The sequence below is a fragment of the Triticum aestivum genome, chromosome 5B, assembly GCF_018294505.1.
Source record: "Triticum aestivum cultivar Chinese Spring chromosome 5B, IWGSC CS RefSeq v2.1, whole genome shotgun sequence".
NCBI classification, from domain to species: domain Eukaryota; kingdom Viridiplantae; phylum Streptophyta; class Magnoliopsida; order Poales; family Poaceae; genus Triticum; species Triticum aestivum.
In genome coordinates, this window is record NC_057807.1 from 549,203,168 (window position 1) to 549,221,820 (window position 18,653).

Genomic DNA, 18,653 nt, shown 5'->3' on the forward strand with positions numbered 1-18,653 from the left:
GAAGCATAAGAGAGAGAGGCTTTGATAATTATTTCCCAGGACAAAACATGGTATAAACAAACATTGAAGCGACTTAGAAGAAGTGAGGCTACATATTTTTTTCTTTATTTCTTCTTCAGTGAGTGTTCCAGAATAAGAGCTAGTTTGCACTAACTATGTTAAATAACAACAAACTAAATCTGTCACCGGAGCAAATCTTGGCGAAGTCACCTAAATGCAAGGAAATCACTGATCTTCAACTCATCTTCAAATATGAAAAACTATCGAGGGTGCTCTGCAGATAATCTGAACTCAAGTTCCATGCTGTGTCGTCTGGTCGATCCCCCAGTGTTGCTTTCAACTTCTGTGGATGGGAGTAAATTGCACAAAACCACCACTTTGAAGGCAAGGTTTGCGAAAACCACTACAATACTTTTTTTTTGCAAAAAACACCATGTCTTCGGTAATCTTTTTGCAAAAGACACTGATCGGCGGATAGGGCTCAGTTAAGTGAGTTTATGACAGGTGGGGCCCGTTTTTTGCCTACGTGGCATGACTTTTTGTGCCAGGTAGATTTTAATCTAAAATTACAAAGACCCTAGAATTTTACATAGACACCCCTAAATCAAAAACGAAAAAGCAATTAGCCCCTGCTTCTCGATCTGTCGTCGCCGGCCGTGGGTGTAGAACGCCATCGCCGGCTTTTGGCCGCTCGTCGTCGGCACCATACGAGCGCTGGTTCACGGGCACCAGCCGGCTCGCGCGGGAGGTGACGCTGGAGCGGTGCGTGTTCACCGGCCCAGAAGTTGTCGTCCGTCCCCTCCCTCCGCGTGCGCATTGGTCACCCTTGGGGGCCCCGCCGTTGGCCGTCGTCGTGGGGCAGAGAAGCGGCTCGATCCAGATCGAGGACGGCGGCGGAGCATCGCGGCTGGGCCGGATCCGGTAAGGGTGCTGCCATTGGCGTTGTTGTTGGGTCGAGCACAGCAGACAAGGCCGACACGAGCGCCGAGAGGAGGCAGGAGCGCGGGATTGAACACCGTGGAGGCAGCCGACGGGAGCGCCAAGAGGAGGCAAGAGCGCGGGGTCGAGCACGGCGGATGCTGCCGACGCAAGCGCCGGGAGGAGGCAGGAGAGCGGGGTGGCCGCGGGGAGGGAGCAGCCGCTCGGCGGCGCGGCGGGCGGGACCTTGTGCAGAGCGTCCGACATGAGGGACAACCTGCAGCATTGTAGCCGTGTGTTGCCCCGCCGCCATCGTAGCCGTCCGGCGAGGCGGTTCCTGACGTTGAGAAGGTGCGGCGGGCCGCGGTCGGCAAGCTCCAGCGTCAGTGGCTGGTCGGGAGGGGGGAGGGAGCACCGGCTCCGTCGCCGAGCTCGAGCACGTCGGTGCCCAAGGGGATGCAGAGCTTGGTGCGCACCGGTGCCGAGGGGGATGCTGACCACGGCAGCGCTCCAGCCTAGTGTGATGCAGACCACGGCGGCGACGGGCCTGGGAGAGGCAATGACCCGATCCCGACGGGATCTGGACGTGTGTGTGACCGTGCTCGGGATGGGCCTGGGAAGCGGGGAAAAAAGTTTAGGGTTTTTTTCGCATTAAACCTAAACAGTTATTCCACGTAGGCAGAAAACGGACCCCATCTGTCATAAACGCACTTAAACGAGCCATATCCGCCGATCAGTATTTTTTGCAAAAACATTACTGAAGACATGGTGTTTTTTGCAAAAAAAATGTATTGTAGTGGTTTTCGCAAACCTTGCCTTCAAAGTGGTGGTTTTGTGCAATTTACTCCTGTGGATGGAGATGCATTATCTGAAGTGCCCTCCCTAGACACACGTGTGCCTTCTAGTGTTAACTCCACTTGCCTCATGGTCGGACGATCCTCTCTAGTTAACTTTACACATGCAACCGCAATACTAGCAACTTTTTCGACCTCTTTGCCACCTTCCTCCATAACTTGCGGATCTAAGATCTGGAATAGTGCCGCTCCTTCAAACAAGGTAACAAAATGTGCAACAAGGCTCTCGTCATTTGAGGACAAATATGAAAATGGTTTCTTTTTGGTTAGCAGTTCCACAAGGACAACTCCAAAGCTGTAAACATCACTTTTCTCAGTTAATCGGCCTGTGTAAAAGTACATAGGATCCCAATATCCTCTCGTACCTTGCGCCCTTGTGGTAACCCCAGATATATCCATCAGAATGTACTTTGAAGCTCCAAAATCTGCTACCTTTGCTGTCAGAGTATCATCCAACAATATGTTAGCACTCTTGACATCCCTATCGATTATAGGGGTTGAAGCAGCCGAGTGAAGATATGCTAGGGATTTTGCTGCCTCAATGGCTATCCGCAACCTGTTATCCCAAGACAATGATTTTGGTCCTTCTACATGAAGATGCTCGTAAAGGGTTCCATTAGATATGAACTCATAGACCAACATTGGGACTTCAGTTTCAAGGCAACAACCATATAGTTTAACAACATTTCTATGGTTGATTTGTGATAGGATAGCTACCTCATTGATAAACTCATTGATCTCCATCCGCACCATGTTTTTGGGTTTTTTGATGGCTACAATATGTTGGTTCGATAAAATCCCTTTGTAAACAATACCATGTCCCCCACCTCCAACGACGAGATCATTATCAAAACAATGTGTTTCCTTCTCTAGCTCTTCCAAGGTTATGATCATCCTTTTTGCAATACCACCACTTTGGGATACAAGCTGTTGCAATAATTGTCCGTGATTTTGTTGGAAGAACTTGCGCTTTAACATTTTAGCCCTCTCGTATTTTAGTTTCTTCAGAATCAACAACCCAAGCAGAAACAGAAGTACGACTCCAGCTGCAGCAACAACAGCTCCTACAACGGCGCTCGTACCTGAAAGTATACACAATATAGTTACATGTTATTGTTCTACATGGACCGTAGTACATATAGCAGAAACGTTGTTGCAGTGTTGCTCACCTTTAAACTGTTTGGGGCGACTGCCTAGAGGAGACAAGAAAAAAGGGAGGGAGTATAAAATTAGAATATATAATAGTAGAGATAAGCAATGATGCAAATTAAGCTCGCATATGTGTGCGAGATGCTTCCATGCTAACCTTTGCATCCATCCGTGGTGTAAGGGTTGCCGTCGTAACCGTCACTACAATGGCATGAATAACCTCTGATCCTTGGTTTGCAGAGGCTATTCTTGCTCCTACAGATGCTGGGACACACGGCATACTGGTGATGCCAACTCACATTGGCTGGCGCATGTGAGTTAATAGGTTGCAACTGCAATATTTCCCAGTCTAGAACAATTTGAACCTCCAACCTAGGAGCGAGATATTTTGTTGACAGTGACCGTGACAGCTGGGAGTAGACCCAATGCTTGTTGAACCACCCTTCCTCTGCAATGAGTGAGTATGAATGCGGCAATGCCTCATCCCATACACTATTGGAGTCCATCCAATCAATTCAGAATTCACTAGGCATGCCGTCCCTAGACATGGTGATCCGGGCCTGGCAGCATCCATTGCCGTAGCAGTACTCACCGTTGTCATCGATATTGGGAGATGACCTTGCATCATAGGCTCTACTCTTGTTTGAGGAGCAGAAGGAGGAACAACTACTAAGGATGGCCCGGTTATTGCCAGCACGGGACAACCCTGCCTGCACCCCGCAACCAATGACAATAAGCTCATTGCGAATTGATAACGAGAAGGGCCTAGTGTCTCCATGGCTAATCCCAAAATCGATAACATTAACACTAGCTACCCCGCCATAGATGCCATGCACTCGGTTGTTGTTGATGACTCACACGGTGCTGTTGTGGAGGGAGATGTCAACAACTTGAAGAGTGCCGAGCATCAGTCGTGCGGGGTTGTAGCTTGTGTCACAGGTGAGGTTGAACACTGGCAGATAGCACTTGTGCGAGCCAATGCCGAATGGGTATGGCACACTCACGTTGCCACATAACCTGCTACAACTATCTGCAGGTGCATATGCTTTGCCGCATTAGTTTTTGAGGAGTGACAATATGTTTCCCTACTCTATGTATTTTAAAATTTCAAAAGTATTCTACCTGTACAGAGTAGAAAAAAAGGAAGGAGAAGGCTAATACAAAAGCATTAATCCCATATGGAAAGAAAACAAATTAAATAAAGGCTTCAGCCCATGATTGAATTCCGAGGTGGGATTTTCTCTTCACTCTACATCACAATTTCATCCCTAAATTTCTATGTAAACATTAATTAACCATAGTTATTAATTTGATCTAACATATATAAGTAGCATGCAAGCATCTCAATCAGACTATATGCATGTACTCTAGCTACAAAAACAAGAAGAAAACAAAGGTATAGATATTAAATAAAAATACATCCTATACTTAAATCAAATCAATATTTTTCTTTTATGTAGTGGGCACGTATATCTATACAAATCATTTTATAGGAAGAATAATGCATGCACACATGTAGATCAATAGCATAACGAAGAGAAAGAAAACCGGAGATATATACAACATGACGGGCCAGCAGTGATTACTGTTTGCAGATTGAACTTCTATTTTATATATATAGTCCCTCTTTATTGTTGGATGCAAGTTGTCTCATCCTGAAGCTTGATAATTTTAGTAACATTCACACAACATGGAAAATTATTTCATGAATCAGGTGACTGCCCGGGACCAACATGGTGATAGCGAGTGCCTAAAAATCTATATTGTGAAATTCATTAAACTTTATAAGGACAAGGACTACATACATATGCCCTACATTCCCATGTAATTCCTTCTCTACTTAGTAGTATACCAGTTTTCCATTTCTTAATGGAACTAGCTTTGTGTGTTCACTTTTTTGATCTCATTTGCACATCAACCATGGATACTCATTAGGGTCATTTTGAGTGATACGTCTACATACTTTTTTGATTCCCAAATATTAGTTACTATTTTTATTCCAAAAATACGGCACTACAACGATAAAAAACATGCTTTAGTTGATGTATACTTCAACTTCTATACAAGGGATCAGATGTAAGGACAAGGGGAACGGGAAATTGGAGCACAAGTTTGACAACTGGGCCAAACATCAAATGGAACATAGTAACACATTGGGGTAATTTGTCCATATCAATGCGGAGGCAGAGCACGTTGTACATGGGGGGGGGGGGCGTAAAATTATGGACTATGGAACTAGGACACGAGTCACCACCGATGGGTAACAGATCACGGCAACCTGTCAATAGTGGCAATTACATCAACTGCCTTACAAGTGTCATTACTGATGCATGACCTGCCAGTGCTAGTACCATTGCACAGACAGGACTCCTGACTCGTTAGTCACCATTGACAAAAACTTATTGATGGGTCTCCACCAACAATGTTATGGGCTTTTTACCTAAACCTGATCATGGGGCAGCCTGGCATCCGAGCCAGGCTCGGGCTCGACTTTTCTGCCCAAACCCAGCTCAGAAGCCCCCCAAAAAAATCTTTAAATTGCCAAATTTTATTTTTTTAAAAAAAATAATTTTGTATTGTGGTGAAGTTGGCTTTTCATGAGTGGTGACGTCTTCTTTTTTTTTGTACTATTGGTGTGTTCTTTACCAGTGCATATATACTTTTGTATTGCATTACTGATTTTTTGTCGACATATATTCCAATAGAACTTGGCTGTAAAATTCTAACCATGGATTGTGGAGACTACATGTCTCGGTATCCTAAATGACTCACATTTGTGATGCGGCTGTATCATAGTGTAAATATGTTCAATATAGATTATGTCATGATCAATTGATAAATATATTTGAAATTGCTTGGCCAGCTAAAAATTGGTATATTCTAGTCCAGTAGCTTAGATGGTCCAATCCAAAATCCATAATTTTTTTAGGAATTATTCTTCTCAATGTTTTTTAGTTTATCCTGAGTGGTTTCATTGATCCTTTTTAATTCTATATGCACACTAAGCTTAGCAAACAATCGTAGATGCTTTGATTTTCTCTTATTTTGTTTTTGAGTGGTTTCCATGCTATGCTAAAAATGAGGTTATAAGTTTACAATTCTAGATCCTTCCAAATGCATATCATATATATAACTTTGTGTATCTAAATATTTTGCAACTAAAGTGATACGTACTATTGTTTTATTAATTAGTTATTTTTGTACCCATCCAGCATGCTCAACGTTTTATTTATATAGCCTGTAATTTTAAGTTTGCATATTTCCAAAAACTTATCATTAAGAATCTACATATCTTTAGAATATGTATTATTTATTGACCTTATAATTATTTTTCTTTACAAAACAAGAATAAGATTACAAACGTACACTTACGAGCTGTATAATTTATGTATCATTGTTTCATATACTAACATTATACAACTTTATTACCATAATATGTTTGCAATCATATTAAGATTGTTTTATCTTGGTTAAGCAGAGCTAGATTTTTTATTTATCTTGATTAGTTTTTTTCTTTCTTCTGTTTAGGTACATTTAGAATTATATTTTTATACTTACCAACTACATGTGAATTTGATTGATGGGAGATTACAAAGTCATTGCCAAGCACATCATAGTTATTGATATGGGTTTATTAGTCCAAAGGCTCTACCTTGGCAAAGTTGGATGACATTTTATTAAATCTACTTTAGCTTTGCATGTTGATTTAACGACTACTTGGTAGTGGCACATTCGTTTCTAAATTTGAGTATTATTTATGTCTCTAATGTGCAACTTATGCAATTTTACAATTGATCATGTGCAACATATATTATAACTAATTTCATTTATAGTTGACCAAGGATCGGAGATCTTTAATATACTACTTGAGTTGTCATCTCAAAAGGTAAATGTGGAAGAAAGAAAAGGTGCTTACCTGTTAGGAGACTAAAGCAACCACCCGGCATGTAGGGGTCACCATGGGTTCCTTGTGGACACCGACACTGAAATGCACCATCCGTGTTGGTACATTGACCATAGCACCTATTGATTTGGAATTCTGCATGCTTGCACTCGTCGATGTCTACACAGTGTACATATATTAAGCCAATTAGTGTGAAGCCCATGTCCAAAATTTAAATTCACGTACATAAATACCTCACATTTATTTGAGTATTTTAATAATAATAAGCACACAAATGTCCCTGCAAATCTTATTTACTTTAGAATTATATTGATAGTACTTAACTTACCAGAAAGTAAGTATGAATAGTATATGGTATATGAAAATAGTTGGATAGTACATTTAATAATTTTTAGGTAGTATGTACCATATTTTTGGGTATTTGTTCACATGCACAATTTTTAAGCAGGACTATTACGGTGGGAAGAAGCATGCAAGCACCAAACTTTATTATAACTGGAGGGAAAATGTACACTCCAGAAAATCAGAAAACAAATACATGTATATAAATTATAGGAACAAAGGAATAACCCCCCCCCCCTCCCCCCGCCCCAAGCAAAATATATTGTCGGTGCGTCCAGCAGTGAGCATATGCATATCTTCATGTTCATTACAGGCAATCATAGTGTCCTGTTTGCTTTATCTATAAAGCAGGGTGAAAGCCTTTTTCGGTAATCATAGTGTCCTGCATTGAGCATGGACGTTCTTACTTGGTCGAGTGATTTGTATATGTATAAATATGAATCTATTTTAAGTTCTACTTGAAACTATCAACTCACTCATAATTTTTAAATGTAGCTTGATGTGAATTTTATTTAAACGGTATATGGATATATTTAATGTTATAGTGTAGTATATCTCGCCACATGATAGTATATAAGACGTGCAACTTATTGCACTTGGTAGTGGGATGTATTTTCCCAATTTGTACTTTAGTGCATCCAATTTTATATGTCACGTAAATTTTAAGAAAGAGTGCAAGGAAAATGTAAACCAGATGTAATTTTTTTTCTTAACGTGATATGGAACCTTAAAAGTAAAACACAACCAAAAATATCTAATTGGTGTAATTTTTTTGTTTACATTGTTATATCTTGTGTTTCTTATGGCGGTTTTCCATTTTTTTGCGGGGACATTATGTTCAACATGAATGTAACTATTTATATACGAAACATAAATTGACAATGTAACGACATAAACTCTGATTGTCCAGATGTCATTAAGCCAAACAACTGGCAAAATAATAATTGGTCTTATGAGCTGCACCATGTGCCACTGAATTGTGATTTGTAAATTCTAGTCGACTCAGATTAATCACGTTAGATTGAATCCCTAAAGGAGTACTCCTTTTGTCTGGGTTTACTGGCCCCCTCGTATTTTGGGCTGACCATTAATATAACTAATACATACAAAATATATTCTACAAAAAATATATTGTTGTATTTGCATGTGAAGGAAGTTTCGTACGGTATAATTTTTATGACATATAATTTATATATTATTAGTTTAATCAATGGTCAAACTTCGCCCCAAAATAAAAGAGAGTCTAGTAAACTAGTATACTAGGTGTTTGTACCAAGTCCGGGTAGCATCGTGTTGGACATGAGTTCATGTTGAGTTGGACGAGATGTAATGCTATGTAAACGCAATTGCAACCAATAGAAAAGTTGCAGGTTCTAGCTACAAAAATCCGATACGGATGTATCTAGGCGTTTTTCAATCCTTGATACATCCATTTGAGTGATAAGTAACATGGCTTGGAGGGAGTATATTTCTCACTTTTGCTATTATTCAGGCGATGCATTTTGTCTTTTAAATCAACCTTTTTTTTATTTTTTTTGTGTGTTGTTTGCTTATTTGTTTTTGTTTTCTTATTTCCTAGTCAGTTTTTTCTTTGTTTCTGAGATAACCCACCAATGCCGAACAATATATTTTCTCTTTGTTGGTGTGTATTCGTATACATGTGTCTCTTGTGCATACGGGTTTTGTGTGTGCGTGCTTTTTTATGCACACGTGTGTATGTGTGTGTGCATGCATCAGTGTGTGTTTCCGGCTAGATGCCCGTGTGGTTGGAATGTAGCATGACATGGACACATTTTCTAAACCAACAACATGTAGTATTGTACCTTCATTCCGAATTAGTTAGATTTGTCTAAATACGGATGTATATATAGGCATGTTTAATATTAGGTGCGTCCGTATCAAGAGAAATATAAGATAATGCTACACGCAGAGACTTGGGGTTACGGATTAAACGAAATGTAATTAGGTGGCAGTTTTTAATTGAAGATTAGGAGTGAGGCGGGGCCCACCTCATGAAAATCAGAGGGTGGAGATTAATTAGCGTTGAGATGCCCATATTCGTTCGTGTGTGTAGGATTATCCTATTAGTATAGTATAAGTACTAGTATACGCTAGCGGGAAATAAACGAAGGATCGAATTAACCTTGGCATCCGCTTCAAAAAAAAAAAAACCTTGGCATCCGTTGGTGATGTAGGCATTGCCCTGGTAACCTTGCTTGCAGAAGCACAAGTAGCCGCCTCTGTCACCTCTGGTGCAGCGCGTGTGGTTGCTCTTGCAGATTCTGCCTGCCGCGTCCCTAGGACACTCCTTCGACCTCTGCAGCTGATCCGTGTCGCCGGTGGCTTCGCCGTCGATGACCTCCCAGTTGATCCACAAGGGAACTTCCATGTCCACGGCGGCTCGCAGGTCCGACGACAGTTGTTTAGAGGCGCTCGTGAACCAGCCTTTCTTGGCGACGAAGACGCGTGCAGGCCACCGCTGGCCGTCGCTGCGGTTCCGCCCAAAGGACTCGATCTCCACGTCGTAGGACGTGATGGGGGCGAGCTTTCCTCCGGCGGCCACCTCGCGGTTGACGACGATGGGCGCATGGCAGCAGCCCATGCCGGAGCAGAGCATGCTCCTCTTACCAGACTTCATGTACGACGTGCGCCCGTCGTGGCAGAAGGAGGAGCAGCTGCTCAGGGTAAGATTGCCGCTCCTCAGCGTGGCCCGCACGTTGCAGCCCACGAGGACGAGCTTTGTTCCCGGCCGGCGGCAGAGCGTACGGCCCACCATCGCTGAAGCCACCGCCTAGCCTGCCGAGCCCGTTGCCGTCGGTCTGGATGTTGCCGGCGTGCACGACGGCTAGCGTGGCATCGCTGGGGTAGCCGATGTCTTCGGCGACCTGGAGCGTGCCGTTGCCTAGGAGGAGCCGCGGTGGGTCGCTTAACCAGTCGCAAGTGAGGTTGAAGCCCGGCAGGTAGCAGTAAGACGGGCCCATGCCGAACGGATACGGTACGATCATGTCGCCGCACCTGGTCTCGCAACCTGGCATCCCTATCACCGGCGCCGGTGCAGCTGCTGCTCCGTCGGAGAGCGGCGGTAGCAGCATCAGCAGCACCGCCGCTGCTGTTAGAATAAATCCGAGGCATACCGCCGATCATCCGAGGACCAAACAATCATACGAGCACAACACCGAGATTTGTTAACGAGGTTCACCGATATGGCTACATTCCCGGGGCCTGACTACGGGCGCTCCTCCCCATGACACCGTCACAATACCGCACACCGGCCACCCGGGCGCCGGCACACGCCGCCGGCTCCCCTTGCGCGTCTGTGCTATTATGTTGGCATAGGTTACATCGTGTGTCTACCCTCGCTATATAAGAGAGACCTAGGATACAAGTGTCCTATTAGGACACGACTCCATATCCTATGTAAACACAATACAACTACAAGTCCAACTGTAACCTACCTTGTACACAATATTCGACACAACTCTAACAAACTCCACCTTGGCGAATATTCTCCACCATCTTGAATTCGTCAATGCGTCAAACTTCCATGTACATTGGACTTGAGTTTATCCCATGAATACCGCTGCTACTCCAAAGACTCCATATGACTCCACCTGCAACTTGTAGTCCCTTCTTTTCTTGACCATAGTCAACACTCGAGCAAAATTAAGTTTTTTGTTACTCTTGTTTGTGCTCCCAACTTCCAGAGTACCCGTCCAACGCCATCACACACCGATCACTGACCCGTGTGAAAGTGAACAACTCACATATTGGGTGTCACACATAAGTTACCTGAACTCAACATCACCGCTCCTTTCTTGACCGCCTGTCTGAAACTTGAAGGAATTTCACCATTGCTTGTAGTCATCCCGAGTCAAATTCGCAGTTGTCTCACCACATGTATGACCACCAGAGCCCTGGTTCGTCTCCAAGCACCGTGCGTACCGCACGCCTTGCCGTTATTACCGCGTCGAGCCTCCGCTGTCCCGGTCGAGTTTCAAGGGTCGCGAAACCACACACTCAACCCCCACTGCAGAGTACCACTGATCATCACCGCCCGATGACGAGTTTCACGCTTTCATCAGACCACTGGGCTCCAGTCCAAACTACGTGTCACTCGCTTTTTCCCTCTTGCTGAATAGGCTTCGACTCCCTGGATCCTTACATCGTAGCCCCTCAATCCAACTCCACCTTCAACATGACTCCATGGTAGATGATCAGTCCACCCTCGCGTCCCGTCGACTTCAAGCTCACATGCGTACGCCATCTTGAATCAACCCCACGCCATAGTCTTGTCGAGGTCACACAAGCCTCGGGCTTGTGACACGTATTTCCATGCCCAGAAGTCGGTCACCATCAGCATCACGCTCCTGCGTCGTCTTCGCCGATCCCACCACCATCTTCTGTACCAACCGACTTGCGTCGATCCGTCAGACAGTCTAGTCCGACCCAACCGAACATATTCGACTACAATCATGTTTCACCCTGCATCGTGTCCACCAGCACATACCATGCATTACTCGACGCCTTGTTAAACATGATCCTCATGACGCGCTTGTCCGCACGCCTCCGTAGCTTGTCCACGTGTTCCAAGCCTTCTCAACAAATCGACTCCAAAAAACTTCCATGCAACCTGCATAATTTTTATTGTCTTTATTTGTTGTTGTAGCTTCTCCGTGCACCTTAGCGAGAAAAAAGACCAAATTTGATCCAGCCAAATTGCTCTTGTACACACGCGTGACCCTGGCCACTCCTTTTTTTTTTCTCAAACAAATCCTCACGGTGCCATTGATATCTCGTCCACCATCATGATCGATCAGCTCACAGCCTCTTTTCCTTTTTTTTATTAGGCACGTGTCTAGCCTGGGACTCCACCGTGCGTGGCTTGCCCTTGTGTCGCTTCCGAGCTGCGCCCTAGTGCCCTGCAGACCTACTCGCACCCGCACGAGAGCACTTTGTGCGCCTCGCGCTATTGGGCCGTGTCGGCACACGTCTCCTGCCCAATCGCCGTCAAGCCACATGCCCTACGTCACGCTGCTTCCGCCTGGATCGATCCGCCAGTTTAGTTTAGGGTTGCGTGAGGCCTAGCCTCCGCATATCTCGTACATATATATGACCAACAATACAGAGTTATGTTACAATATGACATCGTTTCCAACACACCCCCTCAATCTGAACCACTACTACATACAAGGTTCAGATTGGACCGGAAACGTTCTAACATCTGTCGTGTGGCCGGTTTAGTAAATACATCAGCCAGTTGGTCATTAGTCGAGATAAACCTGACATCTAAAACACCAGAAGCAACGCGCTCACGCACAAAATGAAAATCTATCTCTATGCGCTTGGTTCTTGCGTGAAAGACTGGGTTTGCCGTCAGGTATGTAGCCCTAAGATTATCACACCACAGAATGGCGGTACGCTGCTTGAAAACCCCGAGCTCCTTGAGTAAGATCTCCACCCAGATTGCTTCAGCTGCTCCATTAGCTAAAGCTTTGTACTCTGCCTCCGTACTTGATCTGGAGACAGTTGGCTGTTTCTTGGAACTCCATGAGACAAGATTGGAGCCAACAAACACAGCAAAACCACTAGTGGAACGGTGGTCATCAATGCATCCAGCCCGATCAGCATCCGTGAAAATACTGACACCAGTGAAAGGAGATTTACGAATCTGCAATCCCGTACTCAAAGTCCCTTTGACATAACGCAATATATCCTTGACAGCTTCCCAATGCTCATTAGTTGGTTGTGATAGATACTGGCAAACCTTGTTGACTGCAAAGGACAGGTCGGGACGAGTGAGCGTTAAATATTGAAGTCCTCCAACAATGCTGCGATATCGAGTGGCATCCTCAACACCCAAAGGGGTGCCGACCTCACGAGCCAGGTGCTCGGTGGCAGATAATGGTGTAGAGGTAGGCCTACAATTCTCCATACTCACACGATGAAGAAGATCAAGTGCATACTTTCTTTGAGTCAGCGTCATGCCCCCTGAATTGAAGGACGCTTCAAGCCCCAAGAAATAATGTAGAGGACCAAGATCCTTGATAGGAAAACTGTCGGAGATGGATCGCACCAAACGATCAACTGCAGCCGGAGTGGAGCCAGCAATCACAATATCATCAACATACACAAGCATGTATATCTGAACACCATGCGCAGCAAAGATGAATAGAGAGGCGTCCGCCTTTGAAGCAACAAAACCAAGCTGAAGAAGGCGAGCACTGAGACGAGCATACCAAGCACGTGGCGACTGTTTGAGACCATAAAGAGCTCGTTGCAACTTGCACACATGCAAAGGGAACCGGGCATCTTCAAAACCTGGTGGTTGCTGCATATAAACAATCTCGGAAAGAAGGCCATGAAGAAATGCATTGCTAACATCAATCTTCCTCAAGCTCCATCCGCGCGAAACAGCAAGCGAAAGAACCAAACGGATAGTAGTCGGCTTTACCACGGGGCTGAAGGTATCACCATAGTCAAGACCGTGCTGTTGAGTAAAACCACGAGCGACGAGGCGAGCCTTGTGTTTGTCAACAGACCCATCGACATGTTGCTTCGTTTTGAAAACCCACTTACTGCCAACAATGTTAACGCCAGGTGGTCGAGGAACCAAGACCCAAGTGCCGTTTTGACGAAGCGCTGCAAACTCAGCAGCCATAGCAGCACGCCACACCGGCTCATGGAGAGCATCAGGATGTGACACCGGTGTCGCAAAGAAAGCGCGACGAAGAGGATTATACCGCACCGTCCCATCAGTAAACTCCTTGTCACGACGAGTAGCATCACGGGTACGAGTGACCATAGGATGAAGGTGCTCGACGGGCGGAGGCGTAGGCGAGGACGGCGACACTGCTGAGCTTGGCGACGGTGTCACAGGAGCTGGCGAAACCGGTTCATGGGCCGACTCATGGGCCGGCGGGGCGCAGGTGGAAGCACCCGCTGCACCCGGCGCTGGTGAAACCGGTTGTCGGGCCGGAGAAGCGCACGTAGGCGCTGGCGAAGCTGGGTCACGGGCAGGCGAGGAGCTAGCCGCAGCACCGGGCGGTGCAGACCCTGCATGCGCAGGCGGGGACCCTGCCTGGGAAGCCGCGCTGCCATGCACGTCGAGCGGCGTATCGACCGTGTCCAGACGCGGAAACTCCTGCACAGGAAAGGAACTGGCTAGGCCAGAGGTATTAGTAGCCAAGTAGGTTAGGTCGTAATTACGCACATGAGTACTCGTAGCCGGTTCTGTGGATGGAAAAGATATAGCCTCGTTAAGTGTAGACACATCGACAGTGACACCGGGAGTAGCAAACGGAAAAACAGACTCGTCAAAGATAACGTCACGCGAGATGTATATACGACCCGTAGATCGATCAAGACACTTGTACCCCTTATGCATAGGACTATATCCAAGGAAAACACACATCTTGGATCGAAATTCTAGTTTGTGTGAGTTATACTTCCGCAAACTAGGCCAACAAGCACACCCGAAAATACGAAGGAAAGAATAATTGGGTGGAATTTTCAGAAGACGATGAATAGGAGTATCTTGACCAAGCACAGGGGTAGGCATGCGGTTAATGAGATAACACGCAGTCAGAAAAGCTTCATCCCAAAAACGTAAAGGGAGAGACGAGTGAGCCAACAAAGCAAGACCAGTTTCAACCAAGTGTCGGTGTTTTCGCTCGGCAATGCCGTTCTGTTGGGAGGTGTGAGGGCAAGAGACTCGGTGAGAGATGCCCGTACGAAGAAAATAACGGTGCAGCTTATGGTATTCACCACCCCAATCAGATTGGACAGCTTTAAGCTTAGCATCCAAAAGGCGCTCAACATGTGCTTGAAAAGCATAGAACACCTGTTCAACATCAGACTTATGTTTTAGTAGATAGATCCAGCAAAAAACGAGAGTAGTCGTCAACAAAGCTCACATAATACTTGTACCCCCCAGAGGAGGCACGAGCAGGGCCCCAAACATCAGTATGAATTAATTCAAGAGGCATAGTGGACACACGAGCGGAAGCAGTATAAGATAGTTGACGACTTTTACCGCATTGACAAGCATCACAAACTAAAGCAGAAGTATCTGAGGATGAACACTCTAGATCATTATTCCTAACAATGGAACTGACGACACTTTTGGACGGATGACCGAGACGCTGATGCCACTGAGAGGATGAGAGACGGACGCTGGATAAGGCTTGACGGTCGGACTCATGCGAAGCTCGTCCGAGTGGAAGAGGGTAGAGCCCTCCTCTGCTTCTACCTCGAAGAAGAATTCTCCCGGTGGCTTTGTCCTTAACAAGGAAAAAATATTTATGAAATTCAATGAAGATACGATTATCTGACACAAGGCGATAGACTGATAGAAGATGTTGGCTAATATTAGGAACGTATAAAATATTGTTCAGGCGAAGAGAAGAACCGGCTAAAGTCGAGTGCCCAATATGCGAAATAGACAAACCTGAGCCGTTGGCCACCTAAACCTGATCATGACCGCCGTAGCGCTCGCGGAACTGAAGACGCTCCAGGTCACTAGTCAGGTGATCCGTGGTGCCGGAGTCCAGAACCCAGTGCGTGGAGTTGTTGGAGGAGGTTGAAGCATTATATGCCGAGCGGCCATTGCCGCCGCTGGAGTAGTCTGAATCAAAACGCTTCTTGCAGGTATCGGCTTCGTGACCCCAATTTTTACAAATCTGGCACCGCGGGCGCCAGCGGCGATTGCTGTTGCGGCCATTGCCGCCTCCTCCACCGCCGTTGTTACAACGGTTGTCTTGGCCGCCTTGCTGGTAGCCCTGCCCCTGTTGCTGCGGGTAGCCTCCGGCCGGGCGGGAGTCGCCTGCGCGACCAGAGTCAGGCGCGCGAGGGCGGTTGGCGGGGGGAGGAGCGCCGGACCGAGCCACAGCGTTGGCCGACGAGGTCCACTCCTCATCATCGGCCTGCTGCGATAACTGCAGCGCTTCATAGTTGAGAACCATGGAGTAGAAGTCAGTCAGCGCGACCGGGGTGACCACAACGCTGAGCGACGCCGCGATCGGGTTGAAGGTCTTGCCCAAACCGGTGAGCATGTAGTCGATGATCTCGTCATCAGCAAGGGGAGATCCAGCAGAGGCCATGGCATCGGCAAGGGCCTTCACCTTGTGCATGTACTCGCTGGCAGTCATGTCGTTCTTCTTCAGCGACTGAATCTGTCGCCGGATGTGCCGAACTCCGGCACGATTCTGCGCGCTGAACATGGCGTGGATGGAGGTCCACGCGGCAGCAGCGGACTTACAGCTAATCAGCTGAGACGCAATGTCCTCCGTCATGGAGGAGAGGAGCATCCCGAGGACCTTCTGGTCCTGCGTCCACCATGTCGCGTACGCAAGGTTTGCCACCGTGGTGGCTGTATCACCCGCCCCCTGGGTGATGGTTGTGGGCGGGGCAGCGACGGAACCATCGAGGTAGCCATGGAGAGAAGCACCAGAGAGATGCGTCACGGTGAGGGTTCGCCATAGCGGGAAGTTGCCGCGATCCAATCTGACACCAAGGGAGGGCGCGATGGATGGGACAGACGCCGTCGCGGTCGGAGGCGTCACCACAGGGCCGATGACGGCCAGCTGCATCGCCGCGGAGGAGGAACCGGAAGCCATCGCGCGGAGCGGTGGCGACGCGAGCCCGAGGCGAGGCGAGATCGAGGGAGCGGTCCCTGTGGCGGCGCGATGTCGAGAGACGAGCGGCGGCGCGAGAGAAAAACTGGCTCTGTATACCAAGTTTAGTTTAGGGTTGCGTGAGGCCTAGCCTCCGCATATCTCGTACATATATATGACCAACAATACAGAGTTATGTTACAATACGACACCGTTTCCAACACCGTCGAGAACTCTGTCTGCTTCCGTGCTTTGATTTCACCGAAAAAGTACTGCTCTGAACTGCACCTCGATTGATTTTCCGTCGACTACTCGTAGCATCCCTGGGATCACCTCGCTGTCTCGACTCTATCCAATCTACTGCTGAACTCTCCCGAGCGATCAACTTTTCGACATCCTCCTCTAGATCAACAATCCACAGCCTCCGAACAACCTAGCTCATGATACCACTTGTTAGAATAAATCCGAGGCATACCGCCGATCATCCGAGGACCAAGCAATCACACGAGCACAACACCGAGATTTGTTAACGAGGTTCATCGATATGGCTACATCCCCGGGGCCTGACTACGGGCGCTCCTCCCCGTGACACCGTCACAATACTGCACACCGGCCACCCGGGCGCCGGCACACGCCGCCGGCTCCCCTTGAGCGCCTGTGCTATTATGTTGGCATGGGTTACATCGTATGTCTACCCTCGCTATATAAGAGAGGCTTAGGGTACAAGTGTCCTACTAGGACACGACTCCATATCCTATGTAAACACAATACAACTACAAGTCCAACTGTAACCTATCTTGTACACAATATTGAACACAACTCTAACAGATGCCGCCGAGAATATGATGGTCGTGTGGTGTGCCATCGGTTGAAAGCACCATTAGCCAGCTAGCGTCTGTTTGAGTGGTGCAGACGGGCTTCTGCATCCCTCCACATTAATAGCCGAGAGCTATATATCCATATTATTTGATTGGTTGGAAATGGGAATGAGTCCAGATATTTTGGGAATATATTTTTATTTTTAAAAGCAAACTACTCCACTTTACTGGAGGCAGAGCTATCCAAATTATTTGAACGGATGGAAATGAGACCAAGTCAAGAAATTTTGAGAGTATATGTTTATACTTCTTGAAAAGGTTACAAGTAAACGTCGTCGTCATTTTGACGAAGAGTATAGCATCGAAAACGAGATATATTGGTATCGCCTTTTGCACCTCCCCAGTACAAAAATCTCACTCCTAATTATGGGGAAGACTTGGACTTTGCAGGTGTCTCCGTGATCCACACGGAGTTTTGACGAATGAGAAGAAGTGGTCTAAAGGTCTCGACCGTGATTCCAACCTCTCTTTCGCATGCTAGGCCAGATAAAACAATGTTGAGTAAATCGTGCTCCTGAATCCCAGACAAGAGTAGAATATTTTTCAACTTGTCTGATTGTAAACAATATGTAGTACACACTTTGAATGATAACTAACTGTCCCCAGTTTTCAACATTCCAGCATTCAGCTAGCGAGGCAAGGGCTGCTCCAGTACCCGTCCCAACACTGGCGCTTGTATCCGTTGCAGTAGTTGCTAGGGACATGGTGGCAGGAGCCGAGGCTGCTCCCGGAGCACTCCTTGTCGCGTCCTTAGAGCATCTAGACCCGGACTTTGACAAATCTGGTCTCTTAAACGACCGGGGACATAACCGGCGCGTCCGCGGACAGTTCCGGTCACGTCTTAAATTAGTCACTCTGCATCTGAATCTCTCATATTTTAATCCCTAAATCCGTAAAGAAATCATATGTCCTAGATACTACATGCTACCCTAACTAGTCTTCGTCGTCGGAGATGACCACGACGATGGTGCCGGGCATTGGTGGACGGACGCGTAGG

General features: G+C 46.6%; 1 pseudogene; it reads right to left on the reverse strand.

Moving 5' to 3' along the window:
- Nucleotides 1-260: 260 nt before the first annotated feature.
- On the reverse strand, nucleotides 261-10,271 carry LOC123113118 (wall-associated receptor kinase 5-like; annotated as a pseudogene).
- Between the last annotated feature and the right edge of the window lie 8,382 nt (nucleotides 10,272-18,653).